Raw genomic sequence first — 27,192 nt, 5'->3', positions numbered from 1 at the left:
TACTAAAAAAATGATTCCCATTCAAACATCTGTTACTACCATTATTTTAAATGATATTGAACAAGAGCAGCATTTTTTTCTTTTTTCAAAAAAAAGAAAAAAGAAAAGAGAAACAACAGGATTATCGTTTAGTAATTTACAAACGTAACTTAATAAAAAACGTAGTGTAGGAAAACTATGTCACGTCTCTTCTTGTAGAATATCATATAAGGGAAGTTAGAACTCTCTTTGGATGTTGAGAATACAGTTCAAAGCGTACTCATTAAGTGTTAATTAATTGGATAAATCGAGGGATCGTCGAGAGATTGTATAATCAAAGAAGATACGATATATATACTCATGAAACATTAAATGACAAAGATAATGATTAAAACTAATAGAAAGACGATATTAATCAGTTAACTGGGTTTGCCGAGTATATTCGTCATGGAAAAGTAACAGGATTTTGTTTCATGACTAGTATATTCGTTATATGCGTAAAACATAGCAATTATTTGCTATTTAAATTGGTTTTTTTTTTAAAGCGAATCATATTCTAACATTTCACAATTAGTAAGAAGAAATTCAAGATTTATAAATTACTATTATTTTTCTTTTATTTTTAAAGTTCCTTTTATCATGAAAATGTGCAATTTTAACCTCAAAATTCGTCATCGGTCGATTTTAGCGATACATAGCGGTGCACACTTTCAAAATGGAGCGCCACAGTTAACGGGTTAAATAGAGAGAAAAAACAGAAGTATTAAAAAAATTAAATAATAAAAAGATAAGGAAAACGGATGTGAATGTTAAGATAAAAAAAATAAAGAAAAAAACGAATCCATTAGTTTATTTTATCCTCAACATGAATAATTTTAACCTCGAAACTCGTCATCGGTTGATTTTAGCGACACACAGCGGTGCACACTTTCAAAATGGAGCGCCAAAGTTAATTAGTTAAATAGAGAAAAAAACAGAAGTATTAAAAAAACTAAATAATAAAACGAGAAAGGAAAACGTATGTGAACTCTAAGATAAAAAAAAATAAAGAAAAAAACGAATCAATTAGTTAATTTTATCATGAAAATTTCCAATTTTAACCTCAAAACTCGTCATCGGTCGATTTCAGCGACACACAACGGTGCGCACTTTCAAAACCAAAGTTTATTGCTTAAATAGAGAAAAAAAACAAAAGAATTAATAAAATAAAATAATAAAAAGGGATGAAAAATGTATTTTAACCATTAAGATAACAAAAATAAAGAAAAAAACGACTCAATTATTACATTTTATCCTCAACATAAGTAATTTTAACCTCAAAACTCGTCATCGGTCGATTTCAGCGACACACAACGGTGCGCACTTTCAAAACCAAAGTTTATTGCTTAAATAGAGAAAAAAAAACAAAAGTATTAATAAAATAAAATAATAAAAAGGGATGAAAAATGTATTTTAACCATTAAGATAACAAAAATAAAGAAAAAAACGACTCAATTATTACATTTTATCCTCAACATAAGTAATTTTAACCTCAAAACTCGTCATCGGCCGATTTCAGTGACACACAGCGGTGCGCACTTTCAAAATCTAAGTTAACTGGTTAAATAGAGAAAAAAACAAAAGTATTAATAAAATAAAATAATAAAAAGGGATGAAAAATGTATGTAATCATTAAGATAACAAAAATAAAGAAAAAAACGACTCAATTATTACATTTTATCCTCAACATAAGTAATTTTAACCTCAAAACTCGTCATCGGCCGATTTCAGTGACACACAGCGGTGCGCACTTTCAAAATCTAAGTTAACTGGTTAAATAGAGAAAAAAAACAAAAGTATTAAAAAAATTAAATAATAAAAAGGGAAGGGAAAATATCTGTGAACTCTAAGATAAAAAAAAAAACAGGAATGAAATTGGCATGCTCAAAATTGGTAAATTTAATGAAATTTTCATAGGTCGCACGTTGTTGTTAGATAAAAGAAGGAGAAGAAGAAGAAGAAGAAAAAAAAAAGCAAAGTAATCTTCACGAATCCTTACTTATTTTTTTATTCATGTGCATATACGAGACCTCGATGTAGAAAACTATGAGGGAGAGTTGAACAAAAATGAGAGAACGAGTGAGAGAGAGAGAGACAAATAAAGGATGGAATAACGTCGGAAGAATGAAAAGGAAGAAGAAAGGGAGGAACGGGAGGGGTGTTGGGGGTTAGGCTTATAAAATCTGTGCGTCAGTCAGTGCGAAAAACGAATGCTAATGAAATATTAACGACACCCGTCACGTGCTACGACGGTAACCGGCTGGGGGTCGCTAGTGGTAATGCTTTTTGTTCTGTCTGTATTTCCTTTTTTTTTCTTTTTTCTTTCCTTCTCTCTCTCTCTCTCTTTCTCTCTCTTTTCATCCCTCTCTTTATTCCCCTCTTTTTTTATTTCTCTCCCTCATTTTTCTTTTTCGCATACGAATCGTAGGACTAACAATGTTGCGCGTTACAAGTGCCATAGTGAAAGAGTTCCGGTACGCACGTGTTACATTTAAATATATGTGTACAATGACTATGTATGTGTTAGTATGTATATTATGTTAAAAAAACTATGTACGTGTTTATAAAAATATTAACGTGTCTTTTTATATATATTTTTGATTGTGTGTATGTTCGTCTGTAAACACATACAGTAATTGTCAAAATTATTCGAACATCTTGTAAAATGATTAAAAATCTAGTTAAATGTAAAAGTATTTAAAATTTATCTTAAAATGTGAAATGAGTAACCAATTTTTGTTTGTACAAAAAAAAAATAAAAAAAAAATTAAACATTACGTTCATCAAAAATATGTAATTCTAATCTCATTAATACAATTGATTTAAATTAATTATAATATAATATTATAATAATATATTTAACAAAAAATATAACAAAAAATTAAACATTATTATATTCATCAAAAAAATATATAATTTTAATCGAATTAATACAATTGATTTAAATTAATTATAATATAATATTAAAATAATATATTTAAAAAAAATTTTTTTAAATTAAACATTATTACATTAATCAAAAAATATATAATTCTAATCGAATTATACAGTTCATTTGAATTAATTATAATATACCATTATAATAATTTATATTATTATAATATAACTAATAATAATTAAAAATTAAATATTTCTGTAAGTAAAATAAGTTTATGCAATTAGTGTACATGTTAACAGATTATTATTCGTATAAGTATGTATGTTATATATGAAATCTATTGAGGTATATGATAAATGAAATAAAAATATTTTTCATACATATGTCGAGCTACGAGATGCCGAGACTAACGAGAGAAAATAAGAAAAATAAAAAAAGAGAAGAATAGAGTATGGCTTTTAAGCGCCATTGAGAAAACGTGCCTTGAAAGATCCCTCGACGCGTGCCAAGTATGCGATAAGTGAGAATTATACTAGAACGAGTGGATGGGTATTAAAAGTGCCATTTGTTTTACCTGCTTATATTGTAGAAAGAGACCGATGTTGCTCCTACAATCGTTTTGAATAATTTAACCACCGAGATAATTCATGCAAACATAAGCACACGAACATATTTGAATACTGTTTGAACATCATCATCCTCTTCTTTATCTTCTTCTTCATTTTTCTTCATCTTCATCATCATGACTGATAAAGAAATCAAAATTGAAAGTATTCTCTTTTTTTTTTTTTTTTTTTACACGAAACGTATATACAGTAATAATAAATCGTTAATACGAATTAATTAAATTACACAAAATTATTGACAAATTAATACAAGAACAAAACTTTCTTATAATAAAACAAACGTACGGTAAGAATTCAATTAATTGTCTTTCGCGTGCACAAAATACAAAATATACAAACTTTATATTATAGGGAAGTTGAACAGGTGAAAAAAATCAGAACATATTGTTGTGATCTTATTGAAATTTGTCTCTTAATAAAAATAAGGACTTCTTCAGCAACTATAAAATACAAGGATAACATAACCTTAAAAATACATAGTTCTTCAAAACGCTGAATATATAATAATACTTTTTTTTATTTATACCTTGATCATTAATGTTCCGAGTCTACTATGTATTGCAAAGACATACATTATATATTTTTATTATTTTTTTATAACGCATACACTAGACTTAGCACTAATACATCGTGATTGATTAAAAATTCGTTTGTAACGTCATAAATTTAAAATTAAACAGCTAATACGATACTAAATTATTAACAGTTCATTCCATTTTATATAAACGATGAACATATATTTTTAATTTATCTATAACATAAATTTATTTATATACAAAATAATAAATAATATCTTATCAAAGCTTTAAGAACAAATAAATTAAATTAAACAAAAATATTGGCAAATTAAAACAAGAAGCAAGCTTTTCTATAATAAAACAAACGTACTGTAAAAATGCTAATACAATACTAGATTATTAACAGTTCATTTCATTTTATATAAACGATGAATATATATTTTTAATTTATCTATAACATAAATTTATTTATATACAAAATAATAAATAATATCTTATCAAAGCTTTAAGAACAAATAAATTAAATTAAACAAAAATATTGGCAAATTAAAACAAGAATCAAACTTTTCTATAATAAAACAAACGTACAATAAAAATGCTAATACAATACTAAATTATTAACAGTTCATTTCATTTTATATAAACGATGAATATATATTTTTAATTTATCTATAACATAAATTTATTTATATACAAAATAATAAGAAAAATGTCTTTTCAAAGCTATAAAATTACCTGTGATGATATAAACAACGCGCTAAGAAATAATATTGTTTTTCTTAGTCTAATCTATTTCTTCTTTCTTTCTCTCTCTCTCTTTCTTCTCTCTCTTTCCTTATTAGATCAAAAAACAACCGCAGGAGGAGACCAAGGTAAAGCATAAATCTTCATTACGTAATGAAATATGAAAGAAACTTGGTAGGATGAGAGAGAGAGAGAGAGAGAGAGTTTATTTTCTTTTAAAAACGAACTGCAACTACTCTTCCTTTTTGTCCCCCACTTCACTTCCCTATCCTTCCACGGTGTTGATGCACATTTCGTTAAGACGATTTTAGAAGCGTCTTCGAAGGAAGACACGTCGATCAAGATAAAATGAAAGAAAGAGAAATCAAGATAGATAGTTAGATAGAAAGAAATAGAAAGAAACAGAAAGAGAAAGAGAGAAAGAGAGAGAGAGAGAGAGAGAGAGAGAGTACTCTTCTCGTTCGAAGAACGTTTCGATGCGTTGTCTTGCACGATGAAAAGACACGAGGTCGAAGAGAGAGAGCTAAAGCTTTATTTATACCCGTGACATTCTGTTTATTTTGGCTGACGAAGCCAACTCACGCTTTATCACTGACTGACTGACGACTACTCTTTAAAACCAACGTACGTGTCGCTTTTTTGAACTTTCTTTTGTTCATCATTCTCTTTTTCTCTTTTTCTCTCTATCTCCTATCTCTCTCTCTCTCTCTCTCTCTCTCTCTCTCTCTCTCTCTCTCTCTCTCTCTCTCTAACGTTGTGTTTCCTGTTCAGATAAAATCTTTTTCTCTTGAAATTTTTACAATTATTCTCACCTTAAATTTTTATCCATTCCATAAATATTTGATAACAATTTTTTATCGTAAATTTAAATATATTCTCTTTCATTATATGGACCGTTTATTTTGAAAGTGGTGTAAGTTCAGTTAAAAAAAAAAAAAAAATGAGATATCGCGTAATTTATGCTTAATTTAATGTAAACTTTTTATATGTAGGTAACCAGTAAATATTTAATTTCTTAAAAAGTGTCCATGTTGTGCACAATTTAAAATTGGTCGGTAAAAGAAATTGAGCAAACATTGATATGAATATCTTTAGTTTTCTTGAAACAAAAGAAAGTGGACTTATGCCACTTTCAAAATAGACGGTCCATATAGAATATACAAATATAATATATATATTAAGGTGGGTCAAAAAAATCAATTATTTTTTTTTCAAGTGCCACGGAAAAATGTGTTGCTAGACACCTTAAAACAATTCACACCAAATATGAGCTCTTAATTTTAATAGGAAGATCCACCGCATCGCAGTTTTTTACTTTTTTTTTTTCAGTCCAATAGATTAAAATTCATACCTCATTATTTATTGATTGTACAGAAAAATGTTTAAGACAAATTTTGTAGGAAATTTAATGCTCTACAAAAAATGTATCTTATATTTTTTCCGTAAACCTCACCATTTGGATGATATTGAAGATTTAAATTTGATGATTTTTAGACAAATTTCATTTTTGTTTATGAATTTTATAACTCGACAATAAATGACTATTAAAAAGTGCACTATACAAATTTTTGTAGGCAATTAACTGCTCTATAAAAATGGTGTCTTATGTTTTGGCGATTAAATTAAGCGTTCAAAAGATATTCATCATCAAACTTTCATGTGTACTAATTTTTGTCTCTGAATATCTGTCTCTAAATAGAAAAAGTAAGGTTAGTTATGTAAATCTGAGAAAAACGTGAAATAATTGAATTGTAATAGAACGCCATCTATTTAAAACTTGAAGTACCTAGAGACCGAAATAACATCTAAATAATAAATCTTTTAATGACTGATGTAAGTTATTAAATAATAAATACTTGAAATAAGTTAATACGTAAGTAAGAATATAAGTAAAGAATAATCGAAAGTATTTGTTTTAAAATCGTATAAATCGATCGTATATATAAATAATATTAGGTTGGCAACTAAGTAATTGCCGATTTGTTCAATGAAATAAAAAATTTTAACTTTAAGAAAGTATTTACGCAACGAACTTGTAAAGCTAGGTTAGGATGACATAAAAATAAAAAAAAATAAATAAAAAATAAAAATGGGAGTGAGAGACATCTATAACTGAAATCGGCAATTACTTAGTTGTCAACCCAATAATTAATCTAATGTAAGTTAGTAAATAACTAAAGTAAGTATAACAAATAATTGAAGTAAGTTAATAAGTAAATAAGAAATTATACAGTAAGTAAGAATGTAAGTGAGGAATAATCGAAAGTATTATATATTTGTTTTAAAATCTAATAAATCGATCGATCGTATATATAAATTTGATATAATCGAACCTCGAACTTAGGAACATGAAGAGAGAAAGATTATCGTTGGCTCGTGTAAGATCGCGTATCGAATAAACAAATAAAACCACTATGAAATATTAATGACGCGTCTTGCCAGCTAATTCGAGAGGTGTCGATCGATAACAGAAGAGGCTGATCCTTAGCAATACACTGATACATACAATACACACATTCATAATTTTTATTCACATACTTTATAATAAACTAGTTGGGATTTGTTTATTCATAAGTGAAGTGTTTTTATTATATTTCTTTCGTTTGAGTAATTATCTTAGATAAAACGATCCATGTTCGCGTAAATAATATGTAAGATAATTTATTATCAGATTCGAGTTATATATTTTTTAATTTCCATTAAATTCAATCAAGAAATTGACTATCGATGTATCGATCATTAATATGTGTTCTATTTTAAAAATACAGTTGTTTATTATTTTTTATTTTTTTCTAAATGTTACTTTTGCATACTCGTAATTTTCAGTTCACTATCTACCCTATGTCCAATTAGCATCATTTAATTTTTACATTAATTATTATATACATTAAGTAAATATATATTATTATTTATTATTTTAATTATTATATGAAATCTGTTGCATTTTTTTCGACTTAGTACATAGGATAGTTTTTATCGCGATTATTTTGTATTTTTTTTATTGCAAGTTAATTATATTTACTTATATTATATCTTGTTGCTTATTTATTAACTTACTTCGAATATTTATTATACTTACTTACTTACCTTAATTATTTATTAACTTACTTCAATTATTTATTATACTTGCCTACTTTAATTATTTATTAACTTACTTCACTTATTTGTTATACTTACTTACTTTAATTATTTATTAACTTACTTCAATTATTTATTATACACACTTACTTTATACTATTTTACTTTCTTAACTCTTTAAGTGTTGAATACTTTTAACTACAATGTTTTGTAGGAACGAAATAATTTATTATTAACTAGATTCTAATAATAAATTATATTTAATAATTAAAGTTTTTCTTTCTATGAATATAATTTAATTAATTAATATAAACATTACATTATTTTACATTATTATTAACAAACACTTATATGCGTCGATAGAGCACACTGGTAATTTTTACTAAACGGATATATGCGTTCATAGCACTTTAAGGGTTAATAACTTACATCAATTGTTTATTATACTTACTTACTTTATATTTTTTTACTTACTTAATAATTACATACTTCAATTATTTATTATACTTGCCTACTTTAATTATTTATTAACTTACTTCACTTATTTGTTATACTTACTTACTTTAATTATTTATTAACTTACTTCAATTATTTATTATACACACTTACTTTATACTATTTTACTTTCTTAACTCTTTAAGTGTTGAATACTTTTAACTACAATGTTTTGTAGGAACGAAATAATTTATTATTAACTAGATTCTAATAATAAATTATATTTAATAATTAAAGTTTTTCTTTCTATGAATATAATTTAATTAATTAATATAAACATTACATTATTTTACATTATTATTAACAAACACTTATATGCGTCGATAGAGCACACTGGTAATTTTTACTAAACGGATATATGCGTTCATAGCACTTTAAGGGTTAATAACTTACATCAATTGTTTATTATACTTACTTACTTTATATTTTTTTACTTACTTAATAATTACATACTTCAATTATTTATTATACTTACGTATTTCATACTTTTTTACTTATTTAATAACTTACATGAATTATTTATTATATTTACTTACTTTAGTTATTCACTATCTTACTTTAATTATTTATCATACTTACATACTTTAATTATTTACCAACTTACTTTAATTATTATTTAGTAGAATGGGAGATTGCAATGTAGTTTCTACAAATTGTTCTGCAACTCGTGATTCCCAGTTGTGAAGTAATCGTCCGTGTTACATCATTCTCTCTCTCTCTCTCTCTTTTTCTCTCTCTCTCTCTCTCTCTTTCTCGTTCTACAACGAAATTGTCGACTATCATAACTCGCGCCAACTAATCGAGATCTTCTACAATCCAATTTTTTTTTATTTTTTTTTTTTTTTTTTATTCTTTCCCTTCTTTTCACTCGCTTCGAATCATAGAAATGATTCCCAACGTTTTCTACTTACTTACTTTTTCTTTTTTTTTATTTAAGAAATAATTATACGTCTTACTTATCTCGCAAATTATTTCAAAACGACGAAGAAAACGATTTATATTTTATTCTTACTCAAAAGTAAAATAAAATTAAAAAAAAAATAGAGAAAAGAAAATAAATTTGTACAAAAGCGAATAATGTAATTATATTGTCGAATAAAAAAATTAGTATTTATAAAAATACAACAACAACGTAACCTTAAAGACGAATTCGTACGTTGTTTTTTTTTTTTTTTTTTTTTTTAATTTCGTATCATAGTTGATAATAATTATCTTATCTATTCAGAATTCTCGATGACCTAGGGGAGGAGGAGGGTGGGGGGAAACGACGATCGATAAAAATACGTGACACATATACCTTCTTAAATTTAAAACAATCGCATTTGCTTAGGATAAAAATTACGAACGAAGTTATCAAATATTTATTTAAATAATTCATAATCGAATTGATAATTGATAATTGATAATTATAGTTATCTCGTAGTTTAAATGTACCGACTTAGATCAATTTTTTTTTTTTTTTTGTTATTTTCTGTTTACTTTTTTTATTTTTTTAATCAAGAAAATACGAATAAACTTTTTACGCAATCCAATAAGATTTTTATTATTTTACATTTTTCTTGTTTTTATTTATTTATTTGGTGGAAATATTTCTACGAAATATTTCGTAATGAATATACGTGTAATCGAAACCGATAGTTTACGTATTACCTTTCCTCAGAGAAATCTAATATGAAAAATTATATCACAACAAAATTTGAACGATGTAATTATAGTTCTAATCGAAAGATCAATATCGGGAGTGTAATTCAACGCGAACGATCGCACCTAGACCCAATCAAGATCGGCAAGTCTGTAAACATCCGGTAAATCGATGATTCCTATTGAGTCTGCATATTCCAATGCAATAGAACTGACAATGATTACGATATCGAATGACACAGTTGTGTTATATTAATGTAAACATTATAATTTGAATATAGAAAAGTATCTGGAAATAATTAATAAAATTATTAATAATTTTTCATACAAACATTTCATAGCTATGAAAATTGTTACATGGAGATTTTGTTACATCAGAACTTTGAGAGAACATTCGTATTTTTTTTTAAAGTCATTGAAAATTTTATAAATGACTCTTACCGGTAATGAATTAAAATTATGTGAAACGATATTATATTAAAATATGATTTTGAAAAGATAGATCAAAAGAAAATGTAATACTAATAATTATAATATAATATATTATATTAAATTCAATTAAATTATATTATATATTATTTTTATTATTTATTATATAGAAAATTATATATAAATAATACATTTATGAAATGTAATAAATATAATATAATTTGTAATAATAAACTTATATATAATATACTTTATATAATATAATATAATATTATATAATATAATATATTATAATAATTATTATTTATAATCTATTATTTATTATATAATAAATTATATAATACATTTAAAATGTAATAAATATAATATACTAATAAATTTATAATATAATACATTATAATAATTATTATTTAATATCTATTATTTATTATATAATAAATTATATAATTTAATTCATATTATATTATAAATATAAATTAAATATTATAAATATAATATGTATTAAATTGTATAATATATTTAAAATATAATTTATTACAATAAATATAAAAAAATATAAATGTAATAAATATAAATTAAATATTTATTGTAATAACTTATTACATAATAAATATAATAAACTAATAAAAATTTATAATATAATATATATTATTATTTATTATATATTATTTATTATATAATAAACTATCTAATAAATTATCTAATAAATATAATAGAATATAACGAAGATATAAATAAAAAAAGGAATAAATTTGTAATATAGAAACATACTTGCATATCTAGTTTTCTGTTATTAATAGTAGTAATAAAAAAAAAAATTAGACAGAAGTTAGTAAGTAAATTTATGTACTTACTTATCGACCAGATGGAATCAACTTTGGTCATTTTGAAGAAGTCATCTAATTGTGAGAGAAACTCGTATCATCGGTACCTACGATATTACAGTTTACAATGACTTTAGCAAATTTTCGTAATAAGTATGAATTGACCAAGCAGATATAGAATGGAGGATCATTAAAGAGAAACTGTTTTATTTCTTTTTCTTTTTTCTTTTAAGAAAATGAACAGTTTAACTTCTCCTTCATAATACGATCAATATTACATTATCCCGTTATAATAAAGAAAGATTTCAAAATGTTATAAAAATGTCTTCTTTTGTACGAAATATTGAAATTTATATTTATTTTAATATTTATTTAATCTTATTAATTTAATAAAAAATATGTAAATAATTTATATTAATATTTATATTTTTATAATATAATTTAATAAATTATTATATTAAATTATATAATATATTTATTTATGTATATTATATCTATTTATATATGTTATATATAATTATATATTATTATATATATATATATTATGTTTATAATATAATTTAATAAATTATATTTATTTAATTAATTATAATTATTTATTAAATTATATTTACTTATAATATATAATTAAATTTTATTATATTTTTTTTTACTATTAATCGTAGTAGTAAAATTACGATTACATAACATTAGATTTACGAATGTATTTTGTTCATTATTTTTTAATGATTTAATATCATAGTTTAAATGATGGGTTGAGTAAAAGGTAAATGATTTGAAATTTACGTATATTTCAATTTGTTAATTAGAAACTAACATATGTTTTATCAAAAATAATATATTTAAGTTTTATATGCATGTATAATAATCAAATTCATAATGAATCAAATTACCTCAGTACGTAAATCTAATGTTAATGTAATATTTGATTTCTTTCATTTTGATACATCTTTGTTTTCTTGATTCATTTTCTTTTATGTATCCAACATATGTCGATGTAAACAAAGCGTATAACCAATATTGAAAATACAGTGAGTATCTGTTTGCAACTATACAGCCGATAATCCGTCTAAACGATTAAAAGCAACGCTTGTATGCGGTGTATCGTGCACCGTTACAAACCAACAATGCGTGCCCCTGCATTTATAATTTATCCGCGTTACGAATTCGTTCCACACGAGGAGATATTTTAACATGACCGTGATAGAATTCTACAGGGACACCAAAACCCGATCGAATTAATCGAAATTTATAACGAAACCGCAATGGGAATCCCAGTGGAAATGGAGTTAAAAAGCATGCGTGTTACGCATAAACGTATGTATGCGCGTGTGCGTATGTATGACGTTAGTACGCAAAACCTCGATTTAAAAAAAAAAAAAAAAAAAAAAAAGAAAAGAATAGAAAATAAGAATATTTAACGACGAGCTAAATAGAGAAATAATAAGAAAATTTCTTTACAAATAAAAATATAATATAATAAAAAATACAAATATTTAAATTTCTAAGTAGTAAATTAGAAATAATAAATTTCCTAATAATAAATTAGAAATATAATAAATTTCCCTATAAATAAAAATATTCAAATTCCTTTATAAATAAAAATATAATATAATTAAAAATAAAAATATTTAAATTTCTTAATAAATAAAAATATAATCACAAATACAAATATTTAAATTTCTAAACAATAAATTAAAAATAAGAAATTTCTTTATAAATAAAAATATAATATAATAAAAAATAAAAATATTTAAATTTCTAAATAATAAATTAGAAATAATAAATTCCTATATAAATAAAAATATAATAAAAATATTAAAGTTTTTCAATATTTAAATTAGTAATAATAAAATTGTTCGGTAGTAAAGAATTGATTTACGATGTTTGTACATTTTAATTATGATTCTTTTTTTTCTTTGTTGAACGTAAAAAGATGTAATTAATTTCTTGTATTTTTTTTTTGTTCTTTATTTATGGATGAGATCAAGATAATTTTTTTTTTTTTTATTATAATAAATAAAGAAAAAAAACAGAAAAAATAACGTGTTGGAATATTCAAGAGAATATATATAGAGACAAAATCGCGGTAAGGAACGAACTTAGCTGAGCTAGAAACTCATAGCGTGACTTTACGCTGCTTATCACGAAAGCATTCAATGAATATTATTATTATTATTACTACCGAGCCGATGGATTATTAACTTTGCGTGCGGTTGCGAAACGTACGATTCGAGTTAGTTGTTGTTGTTGCTGCTACAGCACGGAGATGCGTTTACTCGCACCTTGGAATTCGCCTAAGGTCAGTTAGAATCTTACGAGAGAAATAGAAAAAGAGAAGGAGAAAGAATAAAAATGTAAAGAAAGAAAAAAAAAAAAAAAAAGAAAAAAAGAGAAGATATTCCCAGTTGCTGTTTCTTTCTACGACCTCCTACAGATGCAACACGTGCTGCTGTTCCCTGAGAATGCATGACTTCGTGAGTTTAATTCACATGCGTTTGGCATACGTTTCAGACGGAATACTTAGAGAAAGAGAGAGAATAAAAAATAAAAAAACCTACGAGATATTGTCTGGTATTCTACCAAGAAAAACTTATTCACGTATCGACCTTATACTATTCTTTACCGATAATACAAACACCCATGAATATACTAATCCACGAGACGAAAAACATTGAAATCATTCGTTGGCTACGATAAATAAAAAAAAATCTTACATATATTGTAAAAATTGTATATGAATTTTGAATTGATCGTTATCATCTCAAATATTTATTAATATATAATATATTATATATATTATCATAAATTATTATTTATATTATATATATATATATATATATTAAATTTTTATTTGTATTATATCTATAATATTTATTATATTTTTATTTGTATTATATCTATAATATTATTATTTATATATATTATATATAATATTTATTTTATTATTTATTTATATTATATATATATAATATTTATTATATTTTTTATTTACATTATATATATAGTATTTCTTATATTTTTTAATTATATATAATATTTATTTTATTATTTATTTATATTATATATATAATATTATTTATATCATATATGTTATTACCAAATATTACCTAATTAAATAACGATTTTTTATAAATTTCAACACATTTTGTTTACAGTCGATATATTCTATTTATTTTTTACAATTTGGTAATACAAACACGCATAAATATATACCAACATGAATATACTAATCCACAAGTCGAGAAACATTAAAATCACTCGTTGACTACGATCAAAAAAAAAACATTGTATAAATCGTAGATGAATTATGAAATGATCGCAATGATCATATCAAATATTACCTGATTGAATTATGATTTCTAAAAAAATTTCAGCACATCATATTTACATTGGTTATACATACATCTACTTTATACGATTTGTCAATACAATTTAAGAAAGATTTAATATTCGTTTTAAATATGTAGGTCAGTATAATCATGTTGGTAAGATAATATTGATTTTAAAAAAAAAGAAACGATTCAACAGAGAAAGAAAATAAAGGAAAATGTTAAGTTTCATAAAACTGTCGTCGTAAAGACGATTTATTCTTAAGCATCGTAATTGAAGACTCGACACAAAAAGCCAAATCCAGGGAACGTCATTGCATTGTTATTGTGTACGTAGTACCACTATATATACATTCATTTATAGATGCACATACAAGTCAAAAGTATATAGTGTTAGGTGATTATATAGGTAAGAGATAGTAACACAGGCCTCCTCTCTCCTCCCCCCCTCCTCTTCCCTATCGCCCTTCCCACCCACCGATTGGAAAATTGCCAAATTTTCTTTATATACACCGTCTATACTCGGCCAGTATGCTTGCCTGCTTGCTATTGCACCATTGTACAACCAGTCATTATGTTAAAACTACCATTTACACCTATTACATATACATACACATAATATAGAGTTTATAGAACAATGCTTTTCATGAGACATCACAAAAAAAAAATAGTCTTTTTATTACAAATCGTATTTTTCAATAATACTAATCTTCTTCTTTTTATTACCTATTTCTTTTGTTTTTTTTTTGCTTTTATTATTAAAGTGCAATTAATTTTCAAGTTAATGAATCCACGTTTTTATGATTTACCTTGGACAAACGTCAAAGTTTTTGCAATGTCATTTACTTACTTACGTACATGCTATTTACTTATGTAACCATTTTTCAACCGTATCGGAATAACATTAGTGGATATTTTTTTTTTTCAAATTAAATCGAGTTGCATACGTTCAGTAAACGTATAAGACAAAATATCGATGGATTTTTAAAACAGGAAGTTGAAATTGGGACCCTTACGTAACACGGGAAGTATTTAATGTAAGCGACTTTAACACACGATTTTAAAAAGATTACATCAAATTGAATAAAATAATAATAAAAATAAATTTATATATGTATATCGGTATATAAATTACGAATCACATAAGGTTTCGTAGGGTCTATCAAAAATGATAATAGGAAGAAAATATATGCATACTAACGCAACAAGTATGTACATACATATACAAAAATATGTTATCATATTAAATGAAACGATAAATTTATCGATATGGATTACAATAGGTCACATGTCACAATGTGAACTCTATTGAAAATTCGATTTATTTCAAAAGTATTACACGTAGACAGAAACACACATATACACACACACACACAAGTTCACAACATTTATATATATATATATACTTACAGATATTATACAATAAACGACATTATCCTTTGAGCCGTGACAACAGGGTCAAGCAAAGAATATCATTGGTTCGCATCGTTAAGCGGTTAACGTGCTTGACCTCCGTAACAAATATAAGAAACCATCACCGGAAGAAGAAGCTTCGTAAAACGTTATCTTTGTTTGATCTACTTTTCTTCTTCCTACTCCACCTTTCGTTTCATAGTACGAAAATAGTCTCCTGTAAGAATACGTTTACACTATGGACACATACAATACACAAAACGCATGTATAAATGCAAATCCTTAGGTGTTATGTTTGCGCAATGGAAAAAGAAAAAGAAAACAAAATAAAATCTGAAGAAAAATATCTAAGGGATGGTTGTGTGTAAGCATTTAGAAAAAGTTTTTCTAACGGACAATATGCAGCAGACAAGAAGGAAAAACTTAGCTTATGGTTGGTTGGATTTAGTAGATGCTCGTAACATTCTAGCCATTTTAAACACCCTATGAAATCGTTTTTATCCTTAAAGTTTTTACCTATCTCTATTTTTCTTTCTTTTCTTTTCTTACGAGCATCCCACTTGTCGTCTAAGAATTTTTAAAATAACACGAAATTAATCTTTAACTTTTTATTTATTTATAACAACAAATCTTAGTTTGAACAACCATTATTTAAAATTAAAATTGTTGATCAATGATTCTTTGTTTTTATTTAATTCCTTTTTGATTTTGTTTGCTTTCTGTCTTTCTTTTTTTATTATAGCAAACATTTTTTCTCATTCGATAATTCGTGCTTAAATTGTTGATCAATGATTCTTTGTTTTTCTTTCATTCCTTTTTGATTTTGTTTCCTTCCTTTCTGTTATTCTTTTTTTATTATAACACAGGTTCTTTTCCATTTGACAATTGGTGCTTAATTTTTTGTAGATATTTATTTTGGAATTTATCCAGATAGATAGAGAATGGGCCACTAGATCGTGTAAAATATTACGCGAACGCAACACGGAACTGGTAACTCAATTACGAGCTGGGATCGGTTTCACGAGCGTTGGTTGAAACTGAAACCGAGTTTAACCACGGAATTGATCGATCAAGAACCGAGTTCAGAGTTAAATCAAGTTTAATTGTCCTACGTTAAATCGACGTTATCACGAGTATTTAGGTCCCTTGCACTTTGTCTCTTTTAAACTTGTTAGTTCGAGAATATAAATCATTTTAACGATAAATCAATATACGTTACAATAGAAAAGAAAAATAAATAGATCTGTACTATCGTCTTGCTTTCTATCTCTTATCTCACATTTTTATCTCACATGTTATCTCACATAGTCTTGCAAATTAATCGTAAATCCGACAAGATACAAAAGTAAAATCAAATTTGTGTTTCACGTTTTTTATTTTCCATCATAATTAACATCACATTTAAACTATACAAATAACAAGAACCATATTTCTTTTATCACGTAGTATAATAAGAATTTATTTACAGTCCTAAATAAAAATATTTTACCTTTCTTCAATAATCTTATGAAATTTGTATCGAAAAATCAAATAATCGTTACGACTTTAACCTTGAACACCTCCACAGCCCTTGAAATATTTAGAAATAAAAAAAGAAATAAAATCAACAACTTACATTACCTTAAAAAGAAAAATGAAACTTATAAAAATAAACTACGTATATTACAGTGGAAAAAACTTTTGAACGAGGTAATGTAAATAATTAACCCATTTAAGACCCACTTGCACATCGTGTGTATAATCATACTGAACTATTATCAGTTATTTTGAGTAAAGTATCCCTCTAATTAGAATTCTTTTTTTTTATATAAATAGTATCATTAAAGTATAAAAAAAAATTTACCATTGTAAAATTAACAATATAATAAAAAATAAATGGACTCCTAGGAACTGTGTTTGAAATTTCCATCCATTCGTGGTCTCAAATGAGTTAAAAAATAAAAAAATAAAAATAGAACAGAATAAGAAGAAAGTTATAGGATTTTATTAAGGATACTATGATATAACACATGGGACGTAGGTTATTATACACATTTGTGTCACTTATCGTACCTTTTCACCTCTTACCCCCTCTTTTCCTCCCCCACTCCCCACTTCTTCTTCTTTCATGGATAATGTGCCGAACCGACAATGCCCGTATTATACGGGTACATATAAATAATGCATTCTCGACCAACGTTCGACGAAGCAGAAATATACAACGAAACGTCGATGGTAAAACGATGACCTCGTGGCCTCTGCGCATCGATTACCGTTCTCTACACTTTGTCTCTCTCTCTCTCTCTCTCTCTCTCTCTCTCTCTCTCTCTCTTTCTTTCTTTTTTTCTCATACAGAGAGAGATACCTCTTCCATTATTAGCCACCCCCCAAAATGTGGCTTCCTCCTATCGCATGAAAGTCAAATCAAGAGAAAGAGGAGTCACTTGTGAGCACCATTTGGAGCGGATGGGGAGGGGGTAAGGGAATCATCAAAAAGCGATAAATTCTATGGAAAGTTCAAAGTAAAGTGACTCAAATATGCGTTAGAAATCGAATCAATTATTTTTAGCGTGGGGTGGGGAGTCATTGTATTAATGAATAATAAATGAACATTTTACATTATTTTAACATTTGGCACGCGGGTAAACTTCGCCGTCAAGTTACGCGTGCAGCGAGCGTTTTTTCATGAATCGCGCAGGAGTTTGGTCAACAATTTTCTGTATTTTATTTTTTGCGTCTTTGTCAAATTATATACTACATGTACATTGATAAATGCACAACTCATCATATACATAGCTCTAAACACTTTGTCCACTTCATTGTGTTGCAATTATACGTTATTCGCTAATCACCACAATTCTACTAAATACGTATTTTTACGTAATCCGCGTTCCAGTGACAGACTGCGAAAAACGTAAAAATACGTTACCCGCGTGCCAAGTGTTAAAATAATAAAATTCATAGCATAGTACGAAATCGTAGTATGTTTGAGAAAACGAATAAAGGAAGATAATGTTAACTGATCTGAATCCTTGGGATTTAACGATGTTTTTCACATAAAACTTGAGAAGAAATCCAAGAGATTGGAGTAGAGAGAAATCTCGGCGCCAGTTTGGTTACTCCCCCTCCCCCTCCCCCCGGGTTTATGTTGTTTAACAAATTTCTTTCAACTTATTGCATATCTTCGATAGATAATCATCGAATTACATTTGGCCGACGTCTTTCGTAAAAATGGTGACGCATATTTTTTTGGCACGTTGACTCCAGTCGGCCTAACGAAATTTGCATTGCGTCGAGTGAGAAAGAGATAGACAAACAGAGATAAAGGAAGAAAGAAAGATAGAAAGAAAGAGAGAATGAGAATTTGCGCGTGAACGCTACTCTTAAATAATTCAACGTTTGAACGAAGAAGTACCATCTCTTATACGATCATTCCGTTCCGTTTTTCAAACCCCTCCTCTTCCTCCTCCTCCTCCTCTTTTTCCTCCTCCATGAAGCTTTGAATTCAACGAAAAACGCTAATTCAATTTGCAGTTTATGATCTTATCAAGGATTCCTGAGGTTGCGTAACGCACCGAAAGGAATCATAAATTTCTCATCGTATGTCTAGTAATTTGTTATACGTTGTTTTATTTTCTAACATTCCATAAAGTAGCATACGTCGTCCAATGAAAACACTAATATTTGACAAGTTAAAAGATAACACCTACAAAATACTTCTCTTCTTCTTCTTCTTCTCTTTTCTCTTCGTTAGTGGATTATGGAAGACATCGATGAGTCATTTTTGAGTCTGCACCGATCGTTGGCAAACGTTCATTCCTCGTAAACAAGTTGAATTAAGTTAAGTTTATCCATTCTATCTATCTATTTATCCGTTACGTTTCAACTGGCAACGTTCTCAATGCATTTTTATACACATGTACACGGGTACACACAATCACCATATTCATACAATGAGTATTTGTATAATATATAATTTTATTTTTTATATTTGTTTTTATATTATTTTATAATATGTATTTTTTATACATTAAAATATATTATTATATATAAATATAATATATTATATAATACACTAAATTATATAATATAAATTATAATATAATTATATATTATATTATTATAATATAATATAATTTAAAACAAAAAATTATAATTATAATTATAGTAATTAAAATTATAATATATAAATATAATTTTTTAATATTATATTATTTAATTATTTTTATTATATAATTTAAGTATATATTATATACTTAAATAAATATATACAATATACTTAATATTATAATATATATTTTATATTATTTACATTTTTATACTATAAAAATATATTTTTAATATTAAAATATTATTATAATTTAATTATAAATAATAAGAAAAATTTAATATTAAATTAATAAATTATAAAAATTACATTAAAAAAATATAAAATTAAAATGTAATTTTAATTCGATAATTTAAATTAAATTTTTTTTAATTCAATTATAATTATAATTATATTTAAATTATATTATAATTTATTATATATTAATATATTATAATATAATATATTATAATAATATATAATATATTAAAATATATAAAAATAAATTATATATATATATATATATATAATTTTATATTTATGTTTACATATAATATAATTTTTGATATTTTATCTGAACCTTTTTCAGAGCCTTTACCTTTTGATACTTTGAATCTAACATAAATTGTTTTAGACATTTTACCATAAATGATTCGTATAATTAACAACGATTTTAGAATTGTAACCTGTTTCTAACAAGAAACTCGATATTTATCATGGAATGGCGTTCATTTCTGTAACGGGAATGAAATATTTTCACACGAACTCAACAAAATTTATAGGAATTTGTAATTATAGAAAATCTTGTATATTTTTTAATTTCATTAATTGCATTCGTTTCCATTTTGTAACTTGAGTTTCTTAGTTTGACGATACGAATACAGTACAATCCTTTGTTATCGCAACGACATTCATTTAATGAGAATGAACTTATCGAATACCGGAAAGTGTGCATTAGTGAATCATAATAACATACCGATCAAATAACATATGCGTTTTCTTTTTTGCTACGTAAGTCACTTTAACCACGATAGATTAGATTTCTAAGAAACTAACATATGTAAGAAACATTACAATTTGGTACGAAGTTCATTTGAGAAAAAAATAAATGTTCATTGTGGATACAAATTTATAGAATTGACAGTCCCTTTAAGGAATAAATTATGAAACATTGAAACAATGGAAAGATCCGTGTTCATTATAAAAAATCAAATCAAAACAGAAACAAAAGAAAATAAATAAATAAATAAATTACATCGTCATTCTCATCATCGAAGTTTGAAGAATAAATGCATGAAAAAAAAGACCCTATGAGAAAAGAAATTACACGAATTTATCTCCTGAAAAAAAAAAAGAGTTTAATCTATTTTTTTCTTCGTAGAGAAGAAACGCGAAAGAGAAAGAGAGAAAAATAATAAAAATAATAAAAAAATAAAATTAACAGAATTTTTTTCTCCGATTTACGTGTTACTTCGTATGAACGATAATATATATTTCTCAAGTTAGATAAACAACATTTTTCTTTTGATATCTATAGTTCTTTCGAATGGAAAATACTGTACAACAAATCACGTGTTGCCTTTGGGGATATTCGCAAGATCAGCTGTTCCGTGAACACATGTGTCTGACAACTTCGAGGTCGCTGCTACACTACTCTTGCATTTATACGAAAGCAAAAATAAAATTAAAAAAATAAAACATACACAGAAACAGAAAGAACAATTTGTTGAAAAACATGTCCATTATTTCTCTCTCTCTCTCTCTCTCTCTCTCAAAATAAAAAAAAAAATCTAACAGAAGATCCAATGGAAATCTATACATCTCATTGTTTTTTATTTTAATTAAAATATTTCCACCTTTGTTTAATCCCAAACGAATATCAATCATCGTAATTAGTGCAATTAACTTTAAAAATAAATGAATAATACACAACATACACACACATACATACATACATACACGTATTATCGTGCGTTATATCTCGCAAAGGTACAAAAAATTCAAAAGTAAGGAATAAAGACAAGAATTGTGTTTTCCTTTGAAATTTTCGATCAATGTGTAAAATAAAATTAAAATAAAATTACAATAAAATTACAATAAAATTAAAGTAAAAATAGAATAAAAATAGGTTGACTCAAAAGGACGGCGTAAAAAGAAAGACAGAGAGAGAGAGAGAGAGAGAGAGAGAGAGAGAATAAAACGAGTAAAAACACTAAAGTAGGTAGAAGAGAGAGTGAAGAAGAGTACGGTACATATACGATACGATACGATACGATACGATACGATACGATACGATACGATACGGTACGATATAATACGGTATGATAGGATAGAATAGGATAGGATAGGATAGGATAAGGTACCGGTATGATACGGTACGGTTGCGGTACAGTGCGGTTCTCGATGTGGCACGTCGAGGCGGCCACGGAAAAGCACGAATAATGCCGATGTGAAAAGCCGAATCGCGTCGTGCCGGTTCTCTCACTTGTTGAGCGTCGCGGGCTGAGGAACGTGTCCTCCTCTCACTCGTCCATATCTTCCACGAGTTTTCAACGACGAGGAAGAAAAACGAGGAGGTGGAGGTGGTGGTGCAGGTGGAGGTGGAAAATAAATAATAGTAGTGATGGTAGTGGTAGTGGTGGTAGTGGTAGAAGGTTTCAAGTAGAAGGAGAGAAAAAAAAATTTTTTTAAATTAAAGAAATAAAAGTGTGTGTGTATATTATGTATGTATGTGTGGAAGAAGAAAAATAAAGAGGAGAAACACACATATTCCGCTATTCGTGTTCCTAAGAGTTTGAAGTTGAACAAATAGCATAAGCGCACGCGCCGAACTTGACATCTCCCGCGAAAATGGTGTTCCTTCGAAATTGATCGAACAAATACAAAAAGAATATATACATATTTATATAATTGTTGAAAAAATAAATTGTTTATGAGTGTTAGTGAACGATTTCGTTAGTAGATATATGATGAAACGCAAGATATCGATTTATATGGAAACCATTGTTATTTATGATAATAGTAATCGACAGTCATTATCATACTGACAAATTTTGAAATTAGTTTTCAAAAATTCCACTTAAAGAAAGAAAAGAAGAGAGAGAGAAATACATAGTCATAATGATTTAAGATTTTCTCTTAGTATTCTATTTTCGAATTACTTCGAAAATGTTACTACTGTCTAATACGTGAACTATATCTCGAGAGGATTGAAAAGAAAATAAAAGGGGGAAGGTGGTAAGAGAAGACGCAACAGTTAGAGCTTTGACGTTTACGAAGGAATAAAAAAAAGGAGGTGCTGGAGAAGAAGAAGAAGAAGAAGAAGAAGAAGAAAAAGAAAAAGAAGGAGTAGAAAAAGAAGGAGGAGGAGGAGGAGGAGGTAGTAGTGGTGATGGTGGTGGTGGTGGTGTTGGTAGTGGAGGTGGTGGGCAAAGAGAAGAGGAAATCGATATTCGACGGATGGCTCGGGGAGTTTTTCCGTCGTCCTTGTGTACGACGACAACCATAGAAGAAGAGAGCGTAACGCGCGTTTTACAACCATCCCGACTACGCTCGTTACTTTTGCAAACTAAGAAAACTGACAAGGAGGAAGAACAAGAAGAAGAAGAAATACCAAACGCGAGTTAACTCGAGAAAGAGAGATAGAAAACGTTCGTAGTTTATCGTCTACTGCGCCGTCGAGAAGCGTGTGTCATTAACGTCGTCGTATTCGTCGTCGTATTCGTTTTCGTTGTCTTCGTTGTGTCGTGCCACGAGACCGTTGCATAACTAGCGCGAACTACTGTCGGAGTCTAGTTGCGATTACGTAATAAGAGATATCCTCGGTTACCAAAAACCTCTGGCAAAGCGGTTTCCTAGACAGGACATCCGAACGAACGCAGACCTACGAGTGAAGAATTTAGATACCACCACTTATACCCATATACATACACACGTACATACCTCAACATATATATATATATATATATATATATATATATATATATATATATATATGTGTGTAGGAAACTATTCTACAGTAGATAGTAGAAGAGAGAGGGAAGGAGAAGTGCACGTGCCGAGAACTTACAGCAGTCGCGTGGCTGTTCTCCTGTCGTCTTCACCAAGACTTTAAAACTTAAATAATCGAATCTCCAATACACTCTGCTATATACTCGATCGGACTCACCTTAGAATTTCTACGATTGCCACGAGAACAACCTTTCACTTCGTCGTAGTTGTCGTATCCCCTAACATGCGGAAACCGATTATGAATTGAGTTTAACGTGTTTATATATATATATATATAAATATATGTGTGTATGTGTTTGTGTAATATTACGTCGTCGTTATTAATTTAACAGTCTGTTTTTAATTCTGTCGATATATCAACGTTGTGTTAATCATATACATGTGTCACAATCTATCTGTAAAGTGAATGTGTTCTAGATATGTGTTAAATACCTTTGTGTAGCTTTTTAATCGATAAAATTAAATGATTCGCACAAGTGTAACAACTTAACGTTCTCTCCTTGTTTAAACATCCACGGAAAGGAGATTTTTCGTATATCCCGCGTATACGAAATAAAAACTCCTGCGCAAGTTCTACGCGCCGGAAAACTATATAACAACATAGACGATGGCGATGAAGAGTCGGAAACAGTACGCTAACGGGCCTACTTTAGGCTCCAAGAGTCACTACCCTGCCATCAGTCAAGCCTACTGGGCACCACAACCGCAGACCGTACCTTATTCCGTTCCAGGTATCTCATGAATAAACCAGACCATTTTTCTATTTCTATTTCTTTTTATTATTATTATTATATATCAACATTTTTCTTACGTTAAAAGAAAAGATAAAAAAGAAGATATATATTTTTAAAAATAATTTCGTCACAAACAATACATTAATTTGACAAATTCAACCGAAGTAATTTGTTTTTAATGGTAAATTCCTAATGACTGATATTAAGTCAGTTCGTAGAATTTGTTCAATGTTTTCCTTCTTCTTTCATCAATTTCATTTACTAATGAAATTTAAATGTATATATATATATATATATATAGATAGATAACTATGCACATTTCACAAGCTCTCTATACTTGAAAAATTTCTCAAGTACCTATCTCATCTATTTACTACTAGCTCCTTCTTCTTCTCCTTCTTCTTCTTCTTCTTCTTTTCCTATCGGATATAAATAAAAATCTTTCTATACTCGTCCCGACGTTGCTCGCGACCGACTGTCCTAAGCACCGACGGATCTCATTTTTCATCGTCGATGGGAAATCGATTCGTTCGGTTCGGATATAAAGAAAAAGAAAAAAAATTTATATTAGAAAGAGAGAGAGAGAGAGAGAAAAAAGATAGAATGAAGTAACAAGATGACTCCTACCAACTCGTCGAAGTACGCTGACGTTATGAATAGTCAGAACGGTCGCGAAACGTCGAAGAGAATGAATAAGTACGCGTCGTACCTGCATAAATATACATGACGACACTGCTTATACCGTCTGAGCCATCACTATTAATAAAATAAAGGTATCTCTCTGTCTGTCTGTCTGTCTGTCTGTCCGTCTATTCCCCTCCCATTCATTTTGCGTAGATATAAAAGTTCACCAAAACTTCGATTATTCATCCTCAAAAAGTTCGAAATTTTCTTCTGCCACTTGCAATCTTCTTCATTTTCACTTTCAACCAAAAAAGTCTTTGGAAATAATTTGTAAATTACAAAATTGGATATCGGACAAATTGAACGAGCATATATCACATATCATATATCCCCAACGAGTACCTTCAAAGTATTTTAAAGTTCATTTCTTGAGCATTTTTTTGGTCGTTTTTCAAGCAACTAAACTAGAAATACCCACCAAGCCGAGACTATCTACACACACGAAAAACAAACATGCTGTTTCGAACGAAGGACGTTCGTTTGCGCACACGCACTCGTTCGTTTCTTTAACTTCTTCTTCCTAACTAATTAGTTAGCTAATTTTCTTGGTAGATTTCAAAAACGTGGGCGTTGTTAGTTGGACGCTTTGTTCGTTCGAAGACAAATTTTTACGTTTTATTAAACCATTACCCGCCAATGGCCTTTTTTTGGGACGTATTCTCAAATTCTTTTTTTTTTAATAATTGTAACTTCAGAATGAAATATATTCGTTAAAATCGTGAGATTGTACTTGCTGTGCTTCATGAAAATATTAAAAATTATTTATTATTTTATTTTAAATCAATATTTAACCCTTAAAGTGCTATGGACGCATATAGACGTTCGGTAAAAATTACCAAAGTGGTCTATCGACGCATATACGTGTTATACGTGTTTGTTAATATTAATGTAAAATAATTTTATATGTTTATATTAATTAATTAAATTATATTCAGAAACAAAAATTTTAATTATTAAAAATATAATTTATTAATATATAATATAATATATAATATATTTATCAACAAAACATTTTAGTTAAAAGTATTCAACACTCAAATGGTTAATGATATAAAATAATTTTTATATTTAAATAGAAAAAAAACAAACAATTGTTGCAAAAATAGTTTTATTTAATTAGTACGAATATTATTATACAGTTAATTTAATTTTGTTGTTGTTGTATTTTCGCGTATTGTGGCAAGTAATGGGTTAAAAGAGACGATTTTCTACATGGATTTTTAAAAACACTCGTATATTCGACAAAAAGATAAAAGGAGAAGGGGAAATACCATAAAATTGGTACACTCGTATGTGTCTTTCGTGACAATCAATCGATCGATTTAAGCGTTTACTTACAATCGATTCACGATAAATTCGCAAAAATAAAACAATAGACGTTTAAAAGAGCAGCAACAGTGGCCTTGCAAAATCCCTCGTCGATAAGTTCAAAGGCCGTACGTGTTACTTTTACTAACAAAATAAGTGTCGTTTTAAATTAATTTTAAATGAATCAACAATGGCTTATACTGCGCTTGCGTTTATTTAACATATCCATGAGGGGGGAAGGGGGGGGGGAAACAAAAACACAAACTAAACGTATTCACGTGAATATTTGCATCATTTTCTCTCTCTCTCTCTCTCTCTCTCTCTTTCTCTCTCATATTTGTCACATTGTGGGCTAATGGAACAGAAGAAACATACAAATGTGTGTATGTGTGT

The 27,192-nt window shown here is 27.4% G+C and overlaps 1 protein-coding gene across 30 annotated transcripts in view; it reads left to right on the top strand.

The window, feature by feature from the left end:
• LOC107065823 (CUGBP Elav-like family member 1-A) overlaps positions 1-27,192 on the top strand; it is a 402,374-nt gene that overhangs the window by 323,378 nt on the left and 51,804 nt on the right. The gene's annotated exons all lie outside the window — the stretch shown is intronic.

This window comes from Polistes dominula, unplaced genomic scaffold (genome assembly GCF_049000335.1).
Source record: "Polistes dominula isolate Pdom_NZ unplaced genomic scaffold, Pdom_raw_medaka contig_19, whole genome shotgun sequence".
NCBI classification, from domain to species: domain Eukaryota; kingdom Metazoa; phylum Arthropoda; class Insecta; order Hymenoptera; family Vespidae; genus Polistes; species Polistes dominula.
The sequence above is the reverse complement of the archived record's forward strand: the minus strand, read 5'-3'. Positions and strand labels throughout refer to the sequence as shown.